Below are 25587 nucleotides of genomic sequence, written 5' to 3'. Positions count from 1 at the left end.
GGAATGAGACATTTTAAAAACAGATTAATCACGCCATAGTAGATAATTTTCAAATTGTCTGTCTTACTTGGATGCTTTGATGTTTTTTAAGTATAATTTATGTGTTATCAAATCAAATGAAAATTAGTTTATTTAGTCATGCAGTACAGCAAGGCTGTTATAATATGAAATTTACTGACCTTATTGTGAGGCTGTATACAAGTATGTATTCACTCTAATACGGATGAATTTAGCAGATAAGTACCTGAGATAGTTCAGTACAATGAACAGCTGTCAAGGCAACATGCAACTTTTACAGATAACAAACAAAAAAAAAAAGATTATGGCAAAGTCAGATTTAAAAAAAAAAAAAAAAAAAAAGCTATTTATGCTTGAATAGACTCAAATGACATAAAAATTGGGCCCATATAACTAGATTTTTTTTTTTTTTAAATACTAGAGTACTGATCACATACTGACAGAAGCTTTAGTTTTAGCAATACACTTCATTTCACTAAAGAAACATCTTGTTCAGTAGGAAAATGCTTAATTTTTTACTAAGCCTTAGGATAGTGCACTACCATGCTAATAGCTATATGTATTTATATATTTGTTAAAACTAATACATATACATTTGATTTGAAGAAAGGGTCATCTGGAGATGATATAAGTGGACAGGCAAAGCAAGGTGGAGCATTTCAAACCAGGCACTGGTCACTATTTATTGATGTTTGGTATAGACTGTGCCATGTTGGCAGTACCTAGCCTCTTCAGTCCTTGCCATGAAATTCAGGTATGACAATTATATAATCTGTATCTCCCTGATCACTGGTCGTCAATACAGTCTAGGTCCACTGGGATGAAGTTAATTAGTTTATTGGGTCATGGAGATCACTAGGTAGCGGATGCAGTCTTCATAATTACAATCACCACAGTTCATTAAGTGCAGTGCCCTGACAGGTCTTTTTATGGTCTGTGAAGAACAGACAAAAATATAAGTGTTGAGTTTTTGTTTGCTACCTGACAAAGGTCATGCCATGACTGTCTGTGAAAACATGGGGACTTGCTGTTGTGCATCATCAATGGATTCTTCAGTCCAAGGTGCTTTCTGTGTTGAAGCTATCCTGCCTCTGCCTCTCCCCCTGCCTCTATCTGCTCTGGTTGTGTCCTCTTCACTGCTAGTACTTGGAGAGCTCCCTTCAGCACTGGGGCCAGAAGTGGAACTTTCCATTCCTTCCTGAATACAATCTGGGTCACTGCTGGGGGCTTGAGATTCCCCAGAATCTGAGCTGAACAACTTGTGCAGCACTTCCTCATCCCTTAGAAAATGCTTGTCATGGTTATGATGGAGATATAGAAGTAATAAATGAATGCATGCATATACAGTGTATAAATAATAAGCATTCCTAATTTTTTATCACTTAGAAAGCACCTGACCATAGTTATCAGAGCTACAATACTACAATAATAATAATAATAATAATAATAATAATAATAATAATAATAATAATAATAATAATAATAATAATAAAAAGCAGGGTCACCCCCTTCAGTGCTTCCTACATTTGATTACACTATGTAACACAATTTTTGTTCCTGGGTAGTAAGTTTTATTTCCTAATTGCTTATGCCTCAAAAGTATAGAAAATGGCTATTATTCCCCACAAACTTTGCTTTTGTGACCAGGACAGATAAATTTCAAAATATCACTATTTCCAATGACAAAACGGGTGAATTTGTGTCTTTTCGTTCACATAAAGTCAGAAAAAAACAACATATGATCCAAATTAACATGTATTTATACTAAAGTAATACAAAAATGACTACAAAAGATTTAGAAGTGAGTAGTTTTTCGAGATTTACGATTATACTGTAAATTTAGTATGAATACATGTTAATTTGGATCATATGTTGTTTTTTTCTGACTTTATGTGAACGAAAAGACACAAATTCGCCCGTTTTCTCATTGGAAATAGTGATATTTTGAAATGTACCTGTCCTGGTCACAAAAGCAAAGTTTGTGGGGAATAATAGCCATTTTCTATACTTTTGAGGCATAAGCAATTAGGAAATAATACTTACTACCCAGGAACAAAAAAAATAACTAAATTGTTACATGGTGTTATTACAGTTCGTCCACAATACAGATACAACATTAGCAGATTAGGGTAACCCCCTACTTCCTCATCAGCATACAAGAGCCTTGCTGTAGTAATTACCATTAAGTACAATAAAATAAATATGAATAAATAAACACACATATACAGACATAAAGAGTCACCCCCCCCCTTACCTCCTACATTTGATTATTACTTTATATATCCATTCATAATACATATTTAGAATGATGAATATAAAACAGCATCTCATCCTATTTTCTACTAAACTCTGTTCAATTTCATCATTTCACTAACATAATAAAAGAAAAACCCAGTATAAAACAAAGGCAGTCACTTTTATTTTTATGGTTATATAAAATAGAAAATATCTATTTAGATATAATAACAATTTAGAATAACAAATGATGCATAACACAATGTTGCTTCCAAGTTCTTATTATCTATTTGCAGTATAGCCTATATTGTATGTTGGTATAAACTGTCAATTTCATCATTATTCCTGCATAATGAAGAATAAGACAGGTATAAAACAAAAAAAAGTTATTATTATTCTCAATGGTTATAGAAAATAACATATAACAGTATACATGCATTTAGTTTCAAATAAACACATTTCTTAAGCTTCATAATATCATAAAAGTAATTATTTAAATTTAATACAGCAGATGTTGTCGATTTCTCGTTGAAATCCAAAATGGAAGAATAGATGCTGTTTGCTTGGCCGAAAAAACCCCTCTGCAATAACTAGACGCTCCTCGCTCACTCTCTTATGTCGTCTTCTAACCAGTCGAAGCCAGTCGGCGTTGAAGAGACTGATCAAATCGTCATTTTCAAAGGTGATTGCCTGTCAATCAACTCAAGTATGTAGACGGAGACAAGTCTGTCTGCTAATCGAAGGGCTTGACTGTCTCCATGCTAAATCTGGTGTTTTTTTGATGATGGGTTACCATGGTTACCCAGCGTAAAAAGGGATCATAGGCAATGACAACTATGGGAATCAAACATGGCCGATGGAGGCGGCAAAGGGGTTCATTTAGAAGGACTGAAATAAATTTCTGTCCCTGATATGTCTTGGAATTGAGTTCCACAGGGAGAAAAATACATCATTTTACCTTGCCATAAACTGGTATATCTGATCTGAACATTTGTAATTTTACAATAATTGATTAAATGCTGTATTGTCTTGGATAACAAGCAATTGTTAAAAAGTAGGGGTTCTTAAATGGGATACAATATACAGGCTTTTAGAAGTTGTATGATTTAGGTATTTAAAAAAAACGGCAACTGCAGATCTAGTTTTTCAACTTCAACTGTTTACGTAGGCTATTATTCAGCTGACAGAGGACCGCTCTGTTTATTGATCCTATAATTTGGTTCCAGAGATAGCTAATCCTGCTGAGATGTCACTATTTAGCAGTATTTTGTTGCAAGCTAGCTGTATGAGGTTTAACAATTTAAATCAGTTATTATTTCTGGGCTTTTAATTAAATAAATAGCCATTATGCATCTTTTCTGCAGTAGGTTTTTAATGGTTTAAATAGTCTGCATTGTTAATCCTCAGTTATATACTGCACCTATTGATTTTGGAAAAACATCAAGATGCATATAAAACCATGTCCTTTGGGTTTCTGGTAATAATTTGGCTTTTCAACTACTTGGAATGAAAGCTATACTGCAAGCATTCTTAATATATTTTGCCAGATGTCTCAGCTGGTCAATTCATCTGCTATTTGAATTTTAAAAGTAGTACCCGTCATATTATCACAGAAATTATCGCTGATTCTTTATTCTCTACCGTAATCCATGAATCGGGTGAAAGGAGGAGTTTTTTTAGATCATTAAAATTCATGCTTTACTGTATATTCTAGTGAATTCTGGGGCTCTTTTTAATTTTTCTTTAACAAGACTAAACAGCTGTCGCTACAGATGGGACACATAGCAGCAGATCCTGTTTTAATAACATTATCCATTTCTAGATAAGCAGACAAACAAATGTCAGCAGCATGGTTAACCATGTGAAAACAAATCGTTTCTTCATATAGAGTGGAAGATAGTTACATTGGAACTTGCAGACAGAAGTAAAATTGGAAGACAAGGAGCAACCCTCAGAAGCTATTAGATGTTACAGACCAAGTGATTACTGCAAGGTGTTTTTATTTAAAGTTTTTCAGGCTGATTAATGTGACAGCATGAAGAGTTAGTGTAACGTGAACCAAGTACAGTATGTGCATGTTATTTTTTTACAACCGCATGTGGTGAAAAAATAAATAATCACATTCTGATAGTGAATCAAGCTGACTGCCAAATCAACTACATTAATCAGAAATGTGTATTGTGAATAAAATGGTATTTAATAAATGACCATGAATAAAGTGGCATTGAATAAATTATAATAAAACTCCTGGTTGTAGTTTTATATTTAAAGCAGTGGCAGGGAAGTATGTTAAAAACATACCTATTTAAAACATATGGTGCAATGCTGTGCACTATCAAAATGGAAGTTTAGCAGTTCCATTGAGTTAAACACAAAAATTGTAAAGACATGATTTAGTTGTTAATTTTTGACAGTTACCTAAAATATTTGTAAGCTTTTTACAGAAGCTCATTAGCGCCACAGAGGTAATTTTTATTTATTTTTTATTTTTTGTTCTGGCCAGTTTCACTAGAAGAATAAGTCTTTTTCTAAACCAGCAATAATGATCACTGCTGAAAAACATGATTGCATAAGGTGATATTTAAAGTGCAAGAAATGAAAGGTGCTTTATTTCTAGTGTACATTAAGTGGCATATTTTTCTCTCAGAAAACCAGCTTGTATACATTCGCCACTGACATATCTGAACTGCAAGGGCTTGGAGCCCTCAGGACCCAATAAATCACTTCAGGTTCTTATTGCCAAGCCATAGCTGAACCAAGCCATAAATCCTATCTTACAGCATGACCAAGGGCAAAGGGGTTGAGGTGTAATTCATCTTTCTTCTCATTCCACCTATCTGCCATTTAAAACAAGTGTAACACAACTTGAAGAGCAACTTGGTACGGGCTTGAAATATCAGAATTATCTCCACAAATGTATCCTTGTGTTTTTAATTCACTTTGTACAGCCTTATCTGTTTCAGTCATCATATTCGGCATGGCGACTTTAAAACCCCAAACCTGTTTTGCCAATATACTTTATTGGAGTCATAACCTTGAAAGTAGTTTTGTGAATGGAATGTATTACATACCTGTTGAAGATGATTTACAATACATCGACATCACCTTGTCTGCAAATGGGGTGGTCTTAATGTACTTTGGTGCAGGAGATCAGGCTTCCAGGTAGGCAATATTGCATGAAGATGGACCAGTTATTAAATAAGAGAGAAAACACTGTACTGGCACACCTCAGCTCAGTACACCTCCTATTCTAATATCTCTTGGTCAAGTTCAATTAACTTGCCCTTGGACGTTTTCACAGTTTTGTTGTGTTACAACCTGAAATATTGATGCATTTAAATGGCGTTTTTTTCCTTTGATTTACACCACCTACTCAACACTTAAAACCACCAGAAATCAAAACAACCAATAAATTTGAGTCACTTCAGAATTTTGATGAGCAGAACCAACAACAAAAGAACGAAAGGAACAACATCTAGGACCCTACTAACAGTGGTGACCAGACAGCAAAAAGAAGGGAGGTCATGATTGTTGGGGACTCCATATTGACAAACACAGCAAGTTCAATTCGCAGTTTGGACCCCCTTACTACAACAGTGTGCTGCCTTCCGGGAGCCTCAGTCAAGCACATCACTGAGAACGTGGACAGGCTCCTAAAACGAACAGGAGACGACCCGGTAGTAGTCGTCCACATCGGTACAAACAACATTGGAAGAGACAGACCAAAATCCCTGCAAAACTAATTCAGAGAGCTAGGAAGGAAATTAAAAGAGAAAACCAAAACTGTGGTATTTTCTGGTATACTACCGGCACCTTACAAAGGACCATATGGACAGCTGGAAATAATTAATCAAAACGCATGGCTGAAGATATGGTGCACACGGGAAGGCTTCACCTATCTTGATCATTGGACCACATTCTACAACGAGGACTATCTGTATAGACGGGACGGATTGCACTTAAATAACAAGGGAACCAGTCTACTTGGAGAAAAGATCCTTGAGCAGGTTCAGAAGCATTTAAACTAGAAAGGAAGGGGGGAGAAATCAACAAAAAACCAGAAGGGAGACCGCATCAAAACAAGGACAACAACTCAGGTAAGACAACCATTAAATGTATTTATCTAAATGCTAGAAGTATCAGAAACAAAATTCTAGAACTTGAAGCTACTGCACTAACAGGTAACTATGATGTGATAGGTGTTACTAAAACTTGGTTGTCTGAGAGTGATGGGGACGAATATATTTGTGGGTATACACTGTATAGGAAAGAAAGGCAGGACAGAAGAGGAGGAGGGGTAGCGCTATACATAAGAAACAGTCTTGAAGCCCAGGGGTTAAACCTGGACAATGAAAATAAAGCCGAATCAATATGGGTCAGAATAACAGACAAAAATTCAAAGGGCATAATAATAGGAGCATGCTATAGACCGCCAGATTCAGACGGTGAGCAAAATAATCTGTTATACAATGACATTAGAAATGCGTGTAGCAAAGGAGAAGCCATACTAATGGGGGATTTCAACTTCCCCCACATAAAATGGGAAAACCCGGTGGGTAGCACGAAGGATGAAATTGAAATGGTGGAAGTGACAAATGACTGCTTCCTAACACAATTTGTCAAGGCACCGACTAGAGGGGAGGCATGCCTTGATTTAGTCTTTGCAAATAAGGAAGACAGAATAACTAAAACAGAGGTCAGAGAACCACTGGCAAACTCAGACCACAACATGGTCTCATTTGAAGTGTTTTTTAAAACCCCAAAAGTAAAGACTAAAGCTAAGGTTTACAATTTTAGAAAAGCAAACTATGAAGGTATGAAACAGAGACTAACAGAAGTAGATTGGAATAAAATAGAGAAAACACCCACAGAAGAAGGATGGTTGTTCTTCAAAAATGTAGTACTAGAGGCACAAAACAATTACATCCCTAAGGTAGACAAATCTAAATGTAAAACTAAATTGCCAAAATGGTTTAATAGATCAATTAAAAAAAAATATTCAGCAAAAAAAGACACTTTACAGAGCATTAAAAAAGGACCAGAAAGAAAGTACACAGAAAGAGTACACAGAACTGCAAACGCAAGTCAAAAACGAAGTTAGAAAGGCCAAGACAGAAATAGAAATGAACATTGCTAAGGGGGCTAAAACCAATTCCAAAATGTTTTTCCAATATTAAAACAGCAAGAGAACATTCAAAGAGGAGGTTAAATGTTTAAGAGATACAAATGGCAAAATCGTAGATGAAGACAAAAAAATAGCAAATATATTAAATGATTACTTTTCACAAGTTTTTACAAAGGAAGATACGGACAACATGCCCCACATGTCATCCAGTTCCTATCCAGTTTTAAATAACTTTAGCATAACCGAGGCAGAAGTGTTAAAGGGACTAGGAGCTCTTAAAATAAACAAATCCCCTGGGCCGGATGAGATCCTCCCAGTAGTACTCAAAGAAATGAAAGAAGTTATTTACAAACCGCTAACCAAGATCATGCAGCAGTCTCTTGACACAGGGGTGGTACCGACAGACTGGAAAATTGCAAACGTAATACCGATCCACAAAAAGGGAAACAAAACTGAACCAGGTAACTACAGACCAGTAAGCCTGACTTCTATTATATGCAAACTTATGGAAACTATAATAAGATCCAAAATGGAAAATTACCTATATGGTAACAGGGTCCTGGGAGACAGTCAACATGGTTTTAGGAAAGGGAGATCGTGCCTAACTAACTTGCTTGATTTTTTTGAGGATGCAACATCGATAATGGATAATTGCAAAGCATATGACAAAATATGTCAAAAGCTTTCTGGAAATCTAAATAAACCAAGTCCCGCACAAAAGATTAATTCTCAAACTGAACGCAGTTGGGATTCAAGGAAACACATGTACAAGGATTAGGGAGTGGTTAACATGTAGAAAACAGAAAGTACTGATTAGAGGAAAAACCTCAGAATGGAGTGTGGTAACCAGTGGTGTACCACAGGGATCAGTATTAGGTCCTCTGCTATTCCTAATCTACATTAATGATTTAGATTCTGGTATAGTAAGCAAACTTGTTAAATTTGCAGACGACACAAAAGTAGGAGGAGTGGCAAACACTGTTGCAGCAGCAAAGGTCATTCAAAATGATCTAGACAAGATTCAGAACTGGGCAGACACATGGCAAATGACATTTAATAGAGAAAAGTGTAAGGTACTGCACGCAGGAAATAAAAATATACATTATAAATATCATATGGGAGATACTGAAATTGGAGAAGGAATCTATGAAAAAGACCTAGGAGTTTTTGTTGACTCAGAAATGTCTTCATCTAGACAATGTGGGGAAGCTATAAAAAAGGCTAACAAGATGCTCGGATACATTGTGAAAAGTGTTGAATTTAAATCAAGGTAAGTAATGTTAAAACTGTACAATGCACTAGTAAGACCTCATCTTGAATATTGTGTTCAGTTCTGGTCACTTCGCTATAAAAAAGGTATTGCTGCTGTAGAAAGAGTGCAAGGAAGAGCGACCAGAATTATTCCGGGCTTAAAAGGCATGTCATATGCAGACAGGCTAAAAGAATTGAATCTGTTCAGTCTTGAACAAGGAAGACTACGCGACGACCTAACTCAAGCATTCAAAATTCTAAAATGTATTGACAATGTCAACCCAAGGGACTTTTTCGACCTGAAAAAAGAAACAAGGACCAGGGGTCACAAATGGAGATTAGACAAAGGGGCATTCAGAACAGAAAATAGGAGACACTTTTTTACACAGAGAATTGTGAGGGTCTGGAATCAACTCCCCAGTAATGTTGTTGAAGCTGACACCCTGGGATCCTTCAAGAAGCTGCTTGATGAGATTCTGGGATCAATAAGCTACTAACAACCAAACGAGCAAGATGGGCCGAATGGCCTCCTCTCGTTTGTAAACTTTCTTATGTTCTTATGTTCTTACAGACTTACTCCAAAAGACTCACATATGTAATTGCTGCCAAAGGTAGTTCTACCAAGTACAGTAATGACTCGGGGCAGAATAGTTATCTAACCAAGACATTTCAGTTTTTTTTTTTTTTTTTCATTAACTGTTGTTTCACAATAAAAATTCTCTTGCCTCTTCAAAGTGTTGAGTAGGTTGTGTAAATCAAAAGAAAAAAGATTTCATCAAGATTTCAGGTTATAACACAACAAACTGTGAATATGTCCAAGGGGGGTGAATACTTACTCTAGGCACTGTACAGCTGTCATTATTGTCCCTGAAAGAATACTTCAACTCCTTTATCTACTTGGATATTCTTTGTTCAGGTTTGTAGCTTTTCAGTGCACTGAACAAATAAAATGTGTGTCTTAGCATTTAATAAATTAAGTGTGACATGCTTCGGTCTCAAGTATATAAGATGAATTCTAAACAGCTGGTGATTGTGAATATTTTAGCTGTTGGCCTCAACGCAGAAAATTGACTCTCTTTGCAGTATTAATGAGTTCTGACTGATCTGCACTTTGTTAAAATGACACCTGTTTTACTTTTCTTGTGACACTGTGTTATTATTGTAAGATTGCATAAGTGCAATAGTTACAGGTTGTCAATTCTTGCAGTCCTAAATGTTCTAGGGGTAACATTCCAATCATTCCGCTGGGGGAATGAATACACTATGTAACAAAATTTTTGTTCCTGGGTAGTAAGTGTTATTTCCTAATTGCTTATGCCTCAAAAGTATAGAAAATGGCTATTATTCCCCACAAAATAAATACAGTATAATCGTAAATCTCGAAAAACTACTCACTTCTAAATCTTTTGTAGTCGTTTTTGTATTACTTTAGTATAAATACATGTTAATTTGGACATATGTTGTTTTTTTCTGACTTTATGTGAACGAAAAGACACAAATTCGCCCGTTTTGTCATTGGACATAGTGATATTTTGAAATGTACCTGTCCTGGTCACAAAAGCAAAGTTTGTGGGGAATAATAGCCATTTTCTATACTTTTGAGGCATAAGCAATTAGGAAATAAAACTTACTACCCAGGAACAAAAAAAAAAAAAAAAATTGTTACACGGTGATATCAATGCAGCATTCTGATAGTGACTTTACGGGTTTAGTGTTAAACTGTTAATTAAGGTTTATAATAGGTTTACATGTAGGTTGATTCTGGAAGCGTGAATGTTCCTGGAGACTGGTTGAGAAGTGTTAGTGTTTAGGGCAGTTCTCTGTTCTGTGTTAATCAGCTGCCAGACAGCTTGTTGATGGGCATTCGCTATATGATATGAACACACTCAATAGGTCTGGAGTAGGGAATCCAATTTCAGACACCTCCTAATCCAGGAGTTTGGGATTGATTGATTGATTTATTTTTAAATCTGCGGTTCCATTTTTGTAATAATAATAATACCGTGCTTTTGCTTTTATTAGCCTAATAATTAGCAGCGTACATGCGCAGGCTAATGCAATTACTCGACAAAGGAGTTCTTCAACGAATTAGTCAAAAAACACATAAAGCATTGCAAGTAAAGATAACACAGTCGTTTACGCTCCAGCGCAATGATTTCACTGTCTGAGTAGGTCGACACAGCTGGCTGCTAAACGTTAAAAGTTAGATAAAATACACTGAACTGATTAAACTAAACTACAAACACTGAACATTTAAACTCCAGAAAGCAAACGTGTCTAGTAAACACTACACATTTTTAAAAGAAGCAACATCATACAATGATTTTTTTGTTTTCTTCTTTTTAGCCTACAGACTGCAGACCACCGCCATGCTATTTAAATGTAATTTAGCCATGTATGCGCTCAACGCTCACTCACTGTCAGCAGCCACTTGGATGTTTATAGTTAACGTCGCCCAACAGAAAGGAAACGTACACCAGTAGGTTGTGGTTTTATTTGAAAGGAGATTCAACATTGTTAATTCGATTACTATGTCCCACAGTACTACATTGTGGTAAAATAAATAAATAGATAAATAAACATCCATTGTCGGCCATTACAGGATTTTTCTCGTGTACCCCCTGAGGAGCGCTCGAGTATCCGCTGCTGTAGGGACTTTAATTGTGTGTGTGTATGTTTGTATGCATTATATATATATATATATATATATATATATATATATATATATATATATATATATATATATATATATATATAATCAGACTGATGTCATCTCACATTCGTAAATATTGACACTTGCTTTTAAAGGCAGATGCAACATTTTTGTGCCTAACCCCTGAAAAAGTTGTGAAAATGTTTTTTTTTTTTTTTTTTTGCTCTTGCATTTCTAACCATTTGAATCACAGTCTGGAGCTCTGCATTTTATTTTCTAATTTCTCTGTGCTTCAGTGGTACAAAAAGATTGATACTCGGTGGTGCGATTGACAGAGCATTGGCAAGTCTGTCGCATACCAGTAAAGGTACGCATACCACAGGTTGAAAACCACTGGTCTAGCCAGTCAAGTCAAGTGGCTCCACTACAACAGGTCGCTTGGAAAACTGAGACGTTCGATTTCAGCAAAAAAGGATTAGAAGAGGAAACGAATCCTGAATATGGATTTCCGTAATATCGAGAACCGGGTAATTCAGATACCTGAGTACCCTATGTCATCCCTAATTTATTTAGTATATATATATATATATATATATATATATATATATATATATATATATATATATATATATATAGTAATAGATCCTCCAACTCTCAAGGTTCGTTGCCCCTTTAATTCAGGACCCAGGGCACAGAAATTGATTTTTCTAGTGCTTATGCGCACTTTTAATAAACACAAATAGAAATAAACAAAACAAACACCTAGCTCTTTCTTGATCACTAACTACTACACACAGGAACCTAACTAACACAGGACAGCTAAGCTGTTTCCCTGTAACACACATTGACAAAACAACACACACAAAAAGGCTTTCTCACACTACCTTTTTTTTTACTACAATTGAGCACACGTTCAATCAGGCTCCTCACACACCTGCAGCCCTGAGCAGACTGGCTGCTCTCTTTAAATGCCCTGCACCTGGCTTTAATTTACAATACACACCAGGTGCAGGGGTTAACTAATAATTAAACAATAAAACCATTAAACACCCAAATGTACATTCTCACATATTTTAGGCAGGGAAGGATTTTAACCCCCTATTGGGGGAGGTACTCCATTACTATATATATATATATATATATATATATATATATATATATATATATATATATATATATATACATATATACACACACACACTGAATGAAGGTCTTTTAACTCTTCATACAGTATGTTTATTTTTTTTCCTATTTGGCCAAAGAACCTTGCCATGACTACTTCCAGCAGATCTCAGATAATAAAGGATTGCTTGGTACGGCTTTTACAAGAAAGTTCCACAAGGTTACATCACAAACGGGATTTTTACTGCACACAAGTCTCATAAGCATAAGGTACTGTTTCCGGACATTTTTCCATGCAAAAAAAAAAAAGGTTTTATCATGAGAAGGCGATTTATCCACCCTGCACAGTTACTATAGCGTGTTGAATGTGCGTGCATAATTCATGAAGATAGTATCTACTTTCTAAGCTGCGTGTAAACCTGGCAATTGTTATATAAAAACAGGATTACTGCAATACTTTAGTGGCAGAAACCACAAAAAAGATCTTATCAAAGCTCCAGCTGATCCAGAAGTCAGTGGTCTATACTGTCCAGAATATTCTGGCAGCCACAGGCCCCTGTGGATTATAGATAACATCCTTCAGCTTTTCATCACCATGCATCTCTGCATTTCCAAGCTGGGGCAGTACAAGTTCCAGGCACCTGTGTCCATCTATACCTTTTAATTTTAACATATACAAGGTAAAAGGTTTGACAAATATAGGCACAATTGTAGCAGTTTATATATACAGTTCAGTATGTGCTGTTACACAAATACTGTTTTAATTTAAATTATTTGGATCATAGAAAATGAAGAATTATTGATCATTTAGAGCCATTCTACAGTATATACCAAAAGCAAAAGAATTAATTGTCATTATCACTGACTTTCATTTGTATTGTGAAATTTGAAATGTCTGTTGTGGCTTTGGCTTTCTCTCCCTTTGTATTGCTTTTAGCATATGCTGCCTGATAAATACAAAAAAAAGTAATATATCGGATGTCCTAAGTTTATTAAACAATATCTGTTCTATTGAGTTTTCCTGGTGACTATATGGAACTTCAGAATTCTTCAAAATGTAAAAGAAAAACGGAAATACAGTATTAAAATTATACTGGCTCTGGATGGTATTTTGCAGTCATGTATTCTCTAACTTGAAGAAAAATCAGAGGAGAAAACAAGAAAGGGCAAGCTGTGAGTGAATGGCTGTGATCCTAGCCATCTGATTGATGAACAGCATTAGTCTGTGTGATGGTCTTCAAAATGTTGATCCCATTGGAACTAATGAGGTTTTGCTAAAGGGATTGGTTGGTTTGTATGATTTTTTTTAAAGAGATTTGTAGTCGTCGTGTTAATCAATGTAATAGTAATATATTTGAAGATGTGATACTGTTTATTAGATGAACTATGATATAAAATCACAATAATATGATTTATTTAAAGAAAACAAGGAAATACTGCCCAATAGTCCACATTAACATGTGTACCTTTTCTTCTGTATACAGTTGTTGAAAGTGCTGTATTATGAATTCTGTGTTTTATCTGACTGGAAATCAAAACAGACTGCTCTTAAACAGATTACACATTCCAAAGATTGACAGCATAGTCAACACACCAAAGTACATTTTTGAGTTTTAAAAGATTATCTACACAGGGGATTTTAATCTTGCTATAATAATAATAATAATAATAATAATAATAATAATAATAATAATAATAATAAAGCTACAAAAAAAAAAAGTGTAAGATCCAGAGATAGAAAGCGATGAGGCAAGTTTTGACATCACTCACTTTATCAGCTTTGTGACTTTAAAATGTTATAATATGTTATAATCCATATTCCCTGGATAACATTTACAAAAATGAAATATCACTTTTCATCAACTGGTTGGGATCAGGTTAAGCCCTTTGAAATGCATTTCCTTTTATAATGAATTGGGGTCAGCCCCTGACCCTCCACCCTCTACACACTGTGAAAGATCCAGATCTGGGACTCACCACTATGCCCATCATTTTGTGTTAGCTAGATTAGACAAACCTAAACTTTTGGGCACCGGTCCAAGCCCCTTGTATACTATGTCTGCCCAAAATCCCAAGAATTTGCAGGTGGTTAGACTAGATGAGCTGAAATGACTGGCCCTCCATCTCACGGTGGGTTGTATTATCTAAGGAATTTCTCTTTCTTACTTCATTGTGAGTAAAATCATACTGCAATAATTTTGAGCTCTAGAGACATGAAGCAAAAAAATCTGTCTTGAGATGTACTTATTTCTTGAATACATGGTTTGGCTGTCTATATCCATGCAGCAGGAACACAGGATGTTGCCATAACAACCAACCATACCATCAGATTGCCACAGATTGCAATGTGGCAGCATTCATCTTCTCAAACATGATAATGAAGTGCAACATTTTTTATAATGCAATGCAGCATTAAGAAAAATATCACAATATGCTAGAGCTTGCAAAGTGACAGTTCTCAAGTTAACCATATAAAAGAGTTTTAAAATACCTATACAGTACATATTATATAGATATTTTAAATATATCCCTATAACCAAGATCATATATGTTGAGGCTATTTTAATTTCTTAGGAATGGGTAACCATGGGAATGGAAAAATGTTCTGTGTTGATGGAGTGAGCTTACACCTTGAGAAATGTCAGCTCTTTAACCCGAGCGCTTCAGCTGGATAGAAAGCCCTCTCTCTAGGTGAGGGGTTCAGTCTCTGTTCCATCCAACCACTGACCTCTGAAGAGAATATCCATTAGTGGTGATGGTTGTACTTAGACAGTGGATAACTGGCACAAACAGGTTGATTCGACTCAGTGACCCAAAATGTACACGTGCTGATAGATAACACAATGTAGTTCTCGAGGTAGCACCCGTGTTAGCACAGGTAGGCTCTGCATTTACAATTACAGTATTTTAAATGAAGCAACAACCTTTAAAACACATTGAGGTAGAGAGCAGTCAGAGCCAAAGAATACATCACTTATTTCATGGCGTTTTGTTTTGAAAAGATAAGGATGCACTTAGACACTCTTTGCTAATAAAGGGTACCTCGAAACAAATGATGAAATCAGTGTGCAAACTCTTCCAACTGCAGCTTGCCCCATGGTATGGCATATACAGCGTGATGTGGCAGAATAAGCTACAATAAACAAATGCTGGACTTTTAGTAATCGTTTTTTTAATTTCTTTAAGTACACATTTATCAAATAGTTAAGCTCTTCTGCTCAATTTTTCAATTTATCAATGCATATCTCTTTGCGTCTCAGGAGTGACTATCAAATAATGCTTTTAAACTTGACACTTTTTTACACCTTAGATCATGGTATTAAAAACAAAACAAATCACTCCAGCCTCATCCCCTATAAATATTGACTGTATCATTTATGCAGTCTTGGATACAACAACACTTGCCAACAGAGTGCTGGTCAGACCTCTCCAAAAAAAGTCTTGCCAGCTGAGGCTAACAGAGAAATGGAGTATTAATATTAGGGAGATAATTTGCATAACAAATGAATTGTCAGAAGTTACTAGTGTATGCTGCATATGTTAGATGCCTCCGACCCCTGTTGATAGATGAATATTCAAAGCTGTATTGTCAAATTCATTTTTTTTTTCTTTATTAAAGAAATGTTTATACTGCCCTAGACATACTGTGTAGTAGCATCGGTATGAAACTGTACAGCTCATTCCAATGCTACTCCTTGTTTCCACTTTCAGCTTTCCTGCTTCTATTGAATTATTCAAGAGAGATTTCACTTGAGGTAAATAGTTTGATTTGACAGGTTTTGTATCTGGATTTAGATGCAACTAGAAGTATTAAACTCTTTGAATTTTAAGCGACGAGAAGTGCAGCAGCTTGGCTACTCAGATAGGAGACCTTGTTATTGCTTCAGGGCTGCCATTAAGATTACTGCTCCTGGTATCTTTGCATTCTGAAACAGGCAGCCACTATAGCATGTAGGGAGCAGTATCCACTGGAGCAACTGCTGTGTATTAATACAAAGTACGTTCCCGTGCCTGCCTTGTGTTTTATGGATTTGTAATCTCTTATTTTTATGACCTTGTTTCTTCAGCACATTTTCTGTGTAACAGTCCAATCAGTTTAGTACTTTTAACTGTAGTTAATGCATTTTTTTTAGAAGATTTATTTTTTAACTTCATTACATTTACTAAAAGCAGATTGTGAAAGAGGGTAAAAGCCTTCAGCATACAGCATACATGTTCAGTTATTTTTTGTTCATCACCAATTTAAGAACTGTATCAGTACAACTAGAATTGTTTTTAAATTCATTTTTAAAGACATTATCCTCTGACAGTTCTGGACAATTTAATTTTACACTACATTCTGAATAATACATTTTATGGACCAACCATGTTTGATCGCATCAGCGAAAAAAAACAAAACAAAAACAAAAAACAGTGTTTCTGATACTGTACATTGTGAGAAAAAAACAACATGCTTCTAACATTACTCTGTGTTGTGTTTTCTATTTTTCTATTGTAAATAAATGTGTAGCAATTATTTATGATGTAATATATATTCAATCCTAAATGTAAATGCAGTTTTTGGCTGGTTTAAAAATCACAATAGCTATTTTTTTGGTGGGGCGTGTCCAAAAAAATGATCTGCCACTGCTGCCTTTGATTAACCTCCCCATAAAATTCTTAAGTTAATTCTTAAGTCAAGGTTCTGCCTATAGAAAAAAGTACCAGAGCAGCGTTCTGGCTAGACTCTAATCTACTCGTACAATATACAGCTGAGATCGGACCAGTCTGCACACGGCAATTTATAACTCGTTTCCACATCTGAGCCACGCCGAGGTACAGCTGAGCTGGCCTGGTACGGTATCAGAAGAGACTTGTGTAGTTTTCACTGTAAGGCCATGACCTGAGTAGGGACGGGGCAGCAGAGCCCTTAAAAAACTAACATCAGGGTGTGTGCAGAGAACCCCTTTAAACAATGTACAAAACTCATGGAAAAAAAAACAAAGCACTCAACTTGTGGAACATATCTTTGCCTTATAAAAATGTCCTAAAAGCTATGTTAATGCTTTTCAACAGAACAGACTATAGCGAGTGGGTACAAAGTACAAAAGCAGACTTCTTCATTATTTTACAGGTTCAGGGCTTATGAAGGGTTGTCTGTGTGTAACTCAATATGACTGGAACAACACTAAATCATAAAAGCAAAATAACAAGGAAAAAAGAAACATGACCCCGGCTAAAAACACTTCCTTGAAAAGGAAAACAAGCGACGGAACAAGAAAAAAAAAATACGAAAAATAAATAATACAAAAAAAAAAAAAAAAAAAAAAAAAAAAAAAAAAAAAAAAAAAAAAAAAAAAAAAAAAAAAAAAAAAAAAAAAAAATAAAAAAAAAAAAATACAAAAAATAGAAAAAATAGAAAAAAAATACAAAAAAAATGCAAAACAAATACAAATAAAATACAAAAAAATACAAAAAAAAAAAAATACAAAAACAAATACAAAAAAAAACACAAAAAAAATGTGTAACATCACAAACAACTCAAAAATATGTCTGACACCACATCTGACAGCACATCTCACTAGAAGAACTAAAGACACCACAAGAATCCGTTACTCATAAACCAATTCTCGGATGACGTCACTGGGACTGATTTTCACTTGACAATACAGTATTTCTGGGATTATAGTGATTGGGAGATGCTTGTGTCTGTTATGTAATAAAGTAGGGTGAGATTTCTTAATTATGGTGAGAGTAATAAGAGAAGACAACAAATCTGCAAGATAGACCGTGTCATGTTCGAGTATTTGTGGATTTTTTGTTTTGGAAATGTTTGTGTAGAATTTTTTTTTTTAATTATTTTTCAATATTAGATTAATGGCTGCTTATTGAATCTGCAACTTAAAAAATGCAAAAGACTTGGATAAGCAGCGCACACAACTCGCTGGAAAGAAAAAACCCACAAGGGAAACAGGCTTATTAAACGCTAATGCCTTTCGAGAAAGCAAACAAAGGCGTATGTATACAAAGTACATTAAAAGCTGATTTATTGTTTTACAGTCATGTAGCTTATTTTTGACTATGTATATACCAGTGTGACTAATACAACATCATACACCTGAACTCAAAATAAGCCCTAAGGACAATGAAAGAAATGCCCCCGTGAAAACAGGTCTTATTTTTCTAACACTAAACATTATTGTGGTTTAACTGAACCCAGGAAGGGGAGACTGCATTTTAAGATAAAACGTCAGAGGATTCTATTTAACGTCAAAAGCAACTCGAAATGTATGAATACCCTTGAAATTAAGGCACCAAACAAACCTAACATGAACTAAAAATATATATTTCTTTTTAAATACTGTACATTGTTTTTAGAAAGTATATCCTTAGGAAAAACTTTTTTTTTTCAAAGTGGGTGTGTGCAACAATGTGATGACTGCTGTGACTGCCGTCCTCTGAAACAGCAATGGATGAATGATGTTTTGATAGGTAGATCAAAGACTGCTGCACCCATATTTCTTTTTACAAAGATTTATTTTTTCCTTTGCGGATATGAATAATTGCAATATTGCCCGTACTCCGAAAAATTGCTATAATCATTACTGATGTGCATCTGTACCCATTGCTCGGCAGAGGCCTACAATAAACCGCACAATAAAACCTTGTTCATCTGAAAACCAAGTATGCTATTTTCCCTTGAAAAGCAAAAGTTTTCTTTTTTTTTTTTTTTTTTGGCTTGTATGCTTTAAGACCTCACTGCCATTTACTAGGCTAAAAACTCATTTAGAGGATTTAAATGTAATGTAATGATTCATGAATGAGATAATCCCTTATGAAATTAATATAAGGATTACAGACTATAATATATTGTAAATATATCCCACATATTTTAAATATATAAAAAAGGGGCCCATTTCTATATATGAAAAATATAAGGATCTTACTTTTCTACCATATATTTTTTTTTTTCCCTAAGGCATAGTAGCTTTGGTAAAATAAATAGTAATTTCAAATAAAACAGATTACATGTTAAGGTTGGCAACTCATATCATTTAATGGGAACATATTAGCAACAATGTGGGCAGCATTGCAGAAGCATTTCAAACAGAATGACAATGGAAGTTATAATCTTGTTGTGTTTTTATACTAAAGGGCCACTTCAGACCCACATGGCTATTAAAAATCTATACAACTGCACATTTTTTGGAAACATGTTTTAGGGGAAAATAAAGGATTTTATATCAGTTTTGACAGGTTTAGAAAATAGTTCTCTAAATGGAGATTCATTTTAAACCAAATACTGTAGGTGAATGCTACCCTCTGCATGACATCACTCGTTTTATCACCAAACTCCTCAATAATGCAATCCAAGTCATTATTTTATTAATATAACATCAAATAAAAGCCCTGCAAATGTCAGTGATATTCTTTGAGCACTGGATGCAGAAGCAGCTACCTCCTTTGTTTATGTCCATATTATCTCTGTGGTGCATGGCGCCATCAGATATGCCCTTTAAGGTACAAGTTATGTGTGCAAGTACTGTTGAGTTACGAGTCATATTGTGAGAAAAAAATGCCCAAGCATTTTTGAAAGTAACTGAAAACAATAATTTCATACAGTATATAAAAAGTGAAAGCTCCAGGAAAAAATAACAAAAAAATAAGCACCGAAAAATTAAATGAATAAAAACCAAACAACAGAAGCCCTACTTAGAAAATGGGTATTTTAAATGCTCTATCCTCGTTGGTCAAAACAAGTCACATGGGGGTGTTGATATTGCAGTAAATTATTGGGTCAGCACTGCTTTTCAAAAAGGCACTGGTAGATATCCATACGCCACTAAACGCCACTAATAATAATAATAATAATAATAATAATAATAATAATAATAATAATAATCATAATAATAATCATCATCATCATCATCATCATCATCATCATCATCATCATAATACTAATAATGCATTGTTGGTCATATTTAAAAAAAAAAAAAGTTCAAAGAACAATTTTGTTAGCTAACCCATTTTATATGTGCAATAGGCCACTTCAGAGTGTGTGATATACTGTAGTATCACCACGCCCTGCATGGTTGAAGCCACTCGGCTTCGCTTCGTATCTTGCAAAGCACCTGGTGATCTTACAGTATATCACACACCCTGTCATGCCTTATTGCTGACTTAACCCACCGATGCTTAGCTGTCCGGTTTGCTTTCGGCTGGCTTGAAAAAAACATCCTTTACATACAAGTGATTGAAAAGTTGGGGCAAGACTGCTAGAGAATTTGCTAACAAATGAGATTCTCGGATTTTCAATACAGACACTAAAAATAAATCTATGCATGAACATCACTGTTGGCAGACCATCGCATTTAATTGCATGCAGTATCAAGTTTAAAGTATTGCAGTGTACTGACACAGGGTTCACTGTATCAATAATTGTATCACCAAGAAAAATATCACGGTTCACCGTGTGAATTGATGAATCGGCACACCCCTATTGTGTATAATACCCGTGTCATATTAAAAGCTGACTAGAGTTGTTAAATGAGTATGTTTCTTCTAGAAAACTTTTTTAAATGAATAATTCCATTCAAGGGTTTAACATAAATGACAGCCTTGCACCTCTGTTGCTCATCTATCAAACCACCTTACTTCAGAAATTCAGCTTTTAGAAGCAGACCCAGTGGTGAAAAAGGGACATTTTTTGCTGGACTAGTTAGTAAACTGGAAAGTGATCTATGAAGAAACAAAATAGAATATATCTAGAACACACACGACATGAATACAAAATGGAAAGGCCAAAATGGAACTACAAACTGCACATATCTTTTTCTGTACTATATACTTCTGAAAAAAAAAAAAGAGGAGAACTCAGACTCCCCCAGGTTTCATGTATTGGTTTTCCTTTGAGCAGCAGTGGCTGCTTTTCCTGTGATTGACATGTTCCTATCACAGGAACATTGAAGCTTCTGCAGGGAGCGGTACATTTTCTTCACTATTATTTAAAAAAATGGGAAAATAGAAATATGCCATGTGTTTAGCAATGTCTTGTTTCTCCATGGCAGCTGAATACAATCTTAATAACATTACAAGTTTATACATACAGATGTTGTCAAGAGGAATTAATCTTTCCATACAGGATATACAGCGCTCTGGTTGACACGTGACGAATGCATGATTTGTAATACTTGGTTACAATTCATAACTTTTACGTAATCAATTTGTATTCTACCATTACGATATTAACATTAACAACGAAGACCATGATGTGGTTCAAGTTAAAAGTATTTATGAGTAGTGTCTATGTGACAGAAAAAAGAAATTCAGCTTGATATCTTCTGCATTGTATCCGCCTGTGTTGTTATCTGCAATTTTTCACACAGTGTCTTACAGTCTGTGCTCATTAAGAGCTTCCTAGTGCATCTTTAATTACTATAGTTAAACATCTGACACCTCTGGTGCTTCATCTAACATGTCTTGCTTTTATCTACAGCCTTGATCACTGGGCTGCAGATCTGGTCCTGTCAGGGATCTTTACTTGTTTGAAGACACTGGCCAATTTGAACCTTACTTAGTCCACGATTTCCATTTTAACTGCCTTGTATCATATTTTGATGTTACTATGGAACAAATAATCTGACTGTTCAAAATGTAATCACTGTATGAGAATTACTTTGTTACATAACCATCCCCCTCTCCTGCCACATAAAAAGATATTTTTAGCTCAAATTTAGCAAATCCACATTTTTTCTCAACAAGGTACAAGGTAACCCTTTCTCTGCCATATTTTCTAAAATAGTGTTTAGTATAAAAACATATACCAAAGCTGGTACCAACTACATAAAAAGAACAAAAAATAAAATGTAATTGCACTAAATTAAAAAACATGTTAAATCTCTCTCTCTCTCTCTCTCTCTCTCTCTCTCTCTCTCTCTCTCTCTCTCTCTCTCTCTCTCTCATATCTAATGACCTTGTTTATGCATTATACTCAGAAGAACAGGAAGAAATTGACTAGGGCCATTCCAGAATTGCTGTCTCATCTGGTGTAACAGCTGTATACTACCCAGGGGGTCTGATCTCAGTAGGTCAGATGTTATTTATAAAAACCTGCTTATATTAGGAAATATTACTTGCCTACTAATTGCTTTATAAAATGATATGATACCCTAACAATGTTCAGACCAGATGATAAAGCAAGATGACCCAAAGCACCTGGGCTGTACATTTTTAAGTAATCATGTAATTTTAAGATGTAATTAGTAAGCCTGCATGTTGAGGGGACATATTTAAATGCTAGAATTTAGGTAAATGCTAGATAGAGAGACACCCATAGTCAAAATTATGAAAAGCCAATGTTGGAGCTTCATAAACCAAGACCAATTATGCAAACAAATTAAATGTTAAAGGGAGAATATATTTGTAAAATGTAGATTATTAGTTGGTCCATAAATGTGCATATAAGTTCCTTTACCTTAAAGCTCAATATTGACCTGTTTTAGTGAGTCAAATGCATCCTGTGTCTAATCTAATTGATATAGACCAGGTTTCAAGCCATTACTGGTAAGGAGAAAATGTCATAATATCTCAGGGATAGCACAAGGAAAACACTTTTTTTCTTAAGAATTTATAATAGTGGTGTTGTATAATTACAGTGGCTTTCTCCAGGCTAGAATCTTGTTACTATGAGTCGCTTTTGTATATGGAGGAAAAACAATAATGGATTAGATATGTTTTACCATTGCAGTCTTCATGTGTTGAATATTTAGTAAGAACAGCTGTAAAAATGTATTAACCCTTGCAGTTTTTTTGAATGGTTTCCAATTTGTTTCCAACTTGATTGGCACATGCTTTCATATGCAATACAGCACAAATGTTTCACAAAGAAAGTGCAAAAGAAACCGTGGATGTCAGATTCCTAAGGATTTATTAGCAATATTCAGGAAGGCTCCTTGAACCAGGACAAGCTGTTTGAGTCAAGGCTGAACAAAGGAAAAGACTTGCATGAGACACGTCACATTAAATCCACGCCCCTTTATGGCAGGAGTTTTAATTAAGGTATTTATTTCAACCACTTTGCATTGGATTGTATCCAGCCCCTCTTACTTTTCAGATAAAACAACACACTTTGCCTTTGTAAGAGCAGTACATGACTTGATAAAAGTGATGAAATGTGTGGCACTTCTGTGACTGGGGTACTGCAATATTCAGCAAAAGGATTAACACATTGCAAATATTTGTTCTATTTTGATGAATGTGTCTTTCACTTAATCTCTGAGAAGGCACTACTGTATGTAACGGGCATTGTTGTGTCATATAGTGCCGTTACAGATTCTGTCCTGCCCCCTGTCTATGAAATGAGATGAGGTTAAAAAGCTCTAACACCATGCAACATCCTGTCTCTTTGGCACTGCAGTTTTAATACTCGTTTGTCATGCGCAGGGACACCAGTTCAAGCCCAGCCTATGCGCTGTTACACATACGTAGATCCTACAGTAGAAACAGCAAGAAAAGACAAAAATCCAACTACTTATCATCTAAATATAAAGCACTGTCATGCAGTCTGATAGATGCTGTTAGTCTAAATCGATGCAGGGGACTGGATTTTTCAGTCCAATGAAAAATTTAACTACTGGGAGTAATAAAATGGGCTGATGCACTCAATATAGCAGCCCTAAGAGCAGGCCAGGAAAAGATTGAGTTCCTCTAGGCTGCACAGAGCTAAATACAGAATGACAAGTAATGGAGGCAGTATCATTATGTCTGATTGCTAATTACCTTCTCTGAATGATTCAGCTATGTCTGCTGCTAGATAATTAGTTTAGTAATATACGGTTGCAGCACAAACCACTGTTTTCCTTACAAAAAAAAAAACATAATTGCAAATAATAATTTTCATTACTGCTATTTTTGTTAACACTATAGTTACCAATTTCTGTGTTTATTATACTATATATGGTAAACACTTTAATATACCTATGTTATATCTAAATGTTTTATATACTACAGTGCTCCCTCACTATAACACGGTTCTCGGGGGACACCAATATAAACATTATAACTGAAGAGCTTTATAAACTGGGGAGTTACACAATCTGACTAAAATACAAAATAAAATAACTCCCTCTCTATAATGCACATATAGTGAAACAAAAATGTAACATTCCGTGAATTAACCATGCATAAAGCGCAGTGTAATTAACGCTATATTTTTTACAAAAAAAAAAAAAAAAAAAAAAGGTAACATTCTCACTCGCGGATCATTTTAATTAGCAGTTTTTAAACTATAAATATCCTGGTTAAACGACGATTGGGAGTATAGTTTCAAGCGACAAATGCGAGAAGGAGAGCGGGTTGGGAGAGGAGAAGAGGGAATGGGCTCGCCAGAGGTTCGGCTGGCAAAGCGGGGCTGAAGTGAAGCTGAAGAGTCCTGTCTCCAGAAAAAAGCTGCAGCTCCTCTCGCAGCAAAAAAGTAAATACATTAGGAAACATAATTTATTTAGTTATAAAACGAATGCTGAATAAGATGTCTGTGTTATAAAGTGCCAACGCAGCTTTCTTCAGTTCAGATACTGTATCAAAAGGGAGAGACAGAAATGGAAGTTAGACAGAGAAGTTGTTTACAGTTTCAACAACACCCGTACTATATTTACTGTAGAAATATTACATGAATCACTAGTATAGGGAATTGGAGGACATGCTGTAAGAGCATGTTTATTATGGTGTTCACTATAATACGGTTTGGCATGTTTCTGTATCAGGATAATGACAAAAATGGCAAATTTGAATTGAACATGTATAGTACTTTTATGAAGATTCCTTCACATTGATCAGCATTTAAATGTTATTGTGACAAGGTACTCATGTCACATGATTGGGTAACCACATTGCAAGACAGAGATACATGGGAGTTGGTGCACGATTTTATTAAACACAAAACAGAAAGTAGACAAACGGGTCATGTGACGCTACAAACGATTGTAGCAACGATGGAAACAATACAGGACACAGGTAGGCAGAAAGTCTCAGTCGAGCGCCCATCTGTAAACAATCATTTGATCAAACATAACTCCAAAAGCACATACAAATTACACCAACGCTAATTTCCCTTTCTCTTGAAAAAGCTATCCAGCGTAGATTGCTCCTTATGATCTTTGTTTTCACTGAGAGAATAACACACTTGACACTGGAGAGAGTTCAGTGT

At 35.2% G+C, this 25587-nt stretch overlaps 1 protein-coding gene across 1 annotated transcript in view; it reads left to right on the top strand.

Annotated features, from left to right (window-relative positions):
* The window catches only part of LOC121312712 (RNA-binding Raly-like protein), a 148024-nt gene that overhangs the window by 18301 nt on the left and 104136 nt on the right, over positions 1-25587 (top strand). The window lies entirely within an intron of this gene.

This window comes from Polyodon spathula, chromosome 3 (genome assembly GCF_017654505.1).
Source record: "Polyodon spathula isolate WHYD16114869_AA chromosome 3, ASM1765450v1, whole genome shotgun sequence".
Lineage (NCBI taxonomy): Eukaryota > Metazoa > Chordata > Actinopteri > Acipenseriformes > Polyodontidae > Polyodon > Polyodon spathula.
The sequence above is the reverse complement of the archived record's forward strand: the minus strand, read 5'-3'. Positions and strand labels throughout refer to the sequence as shown.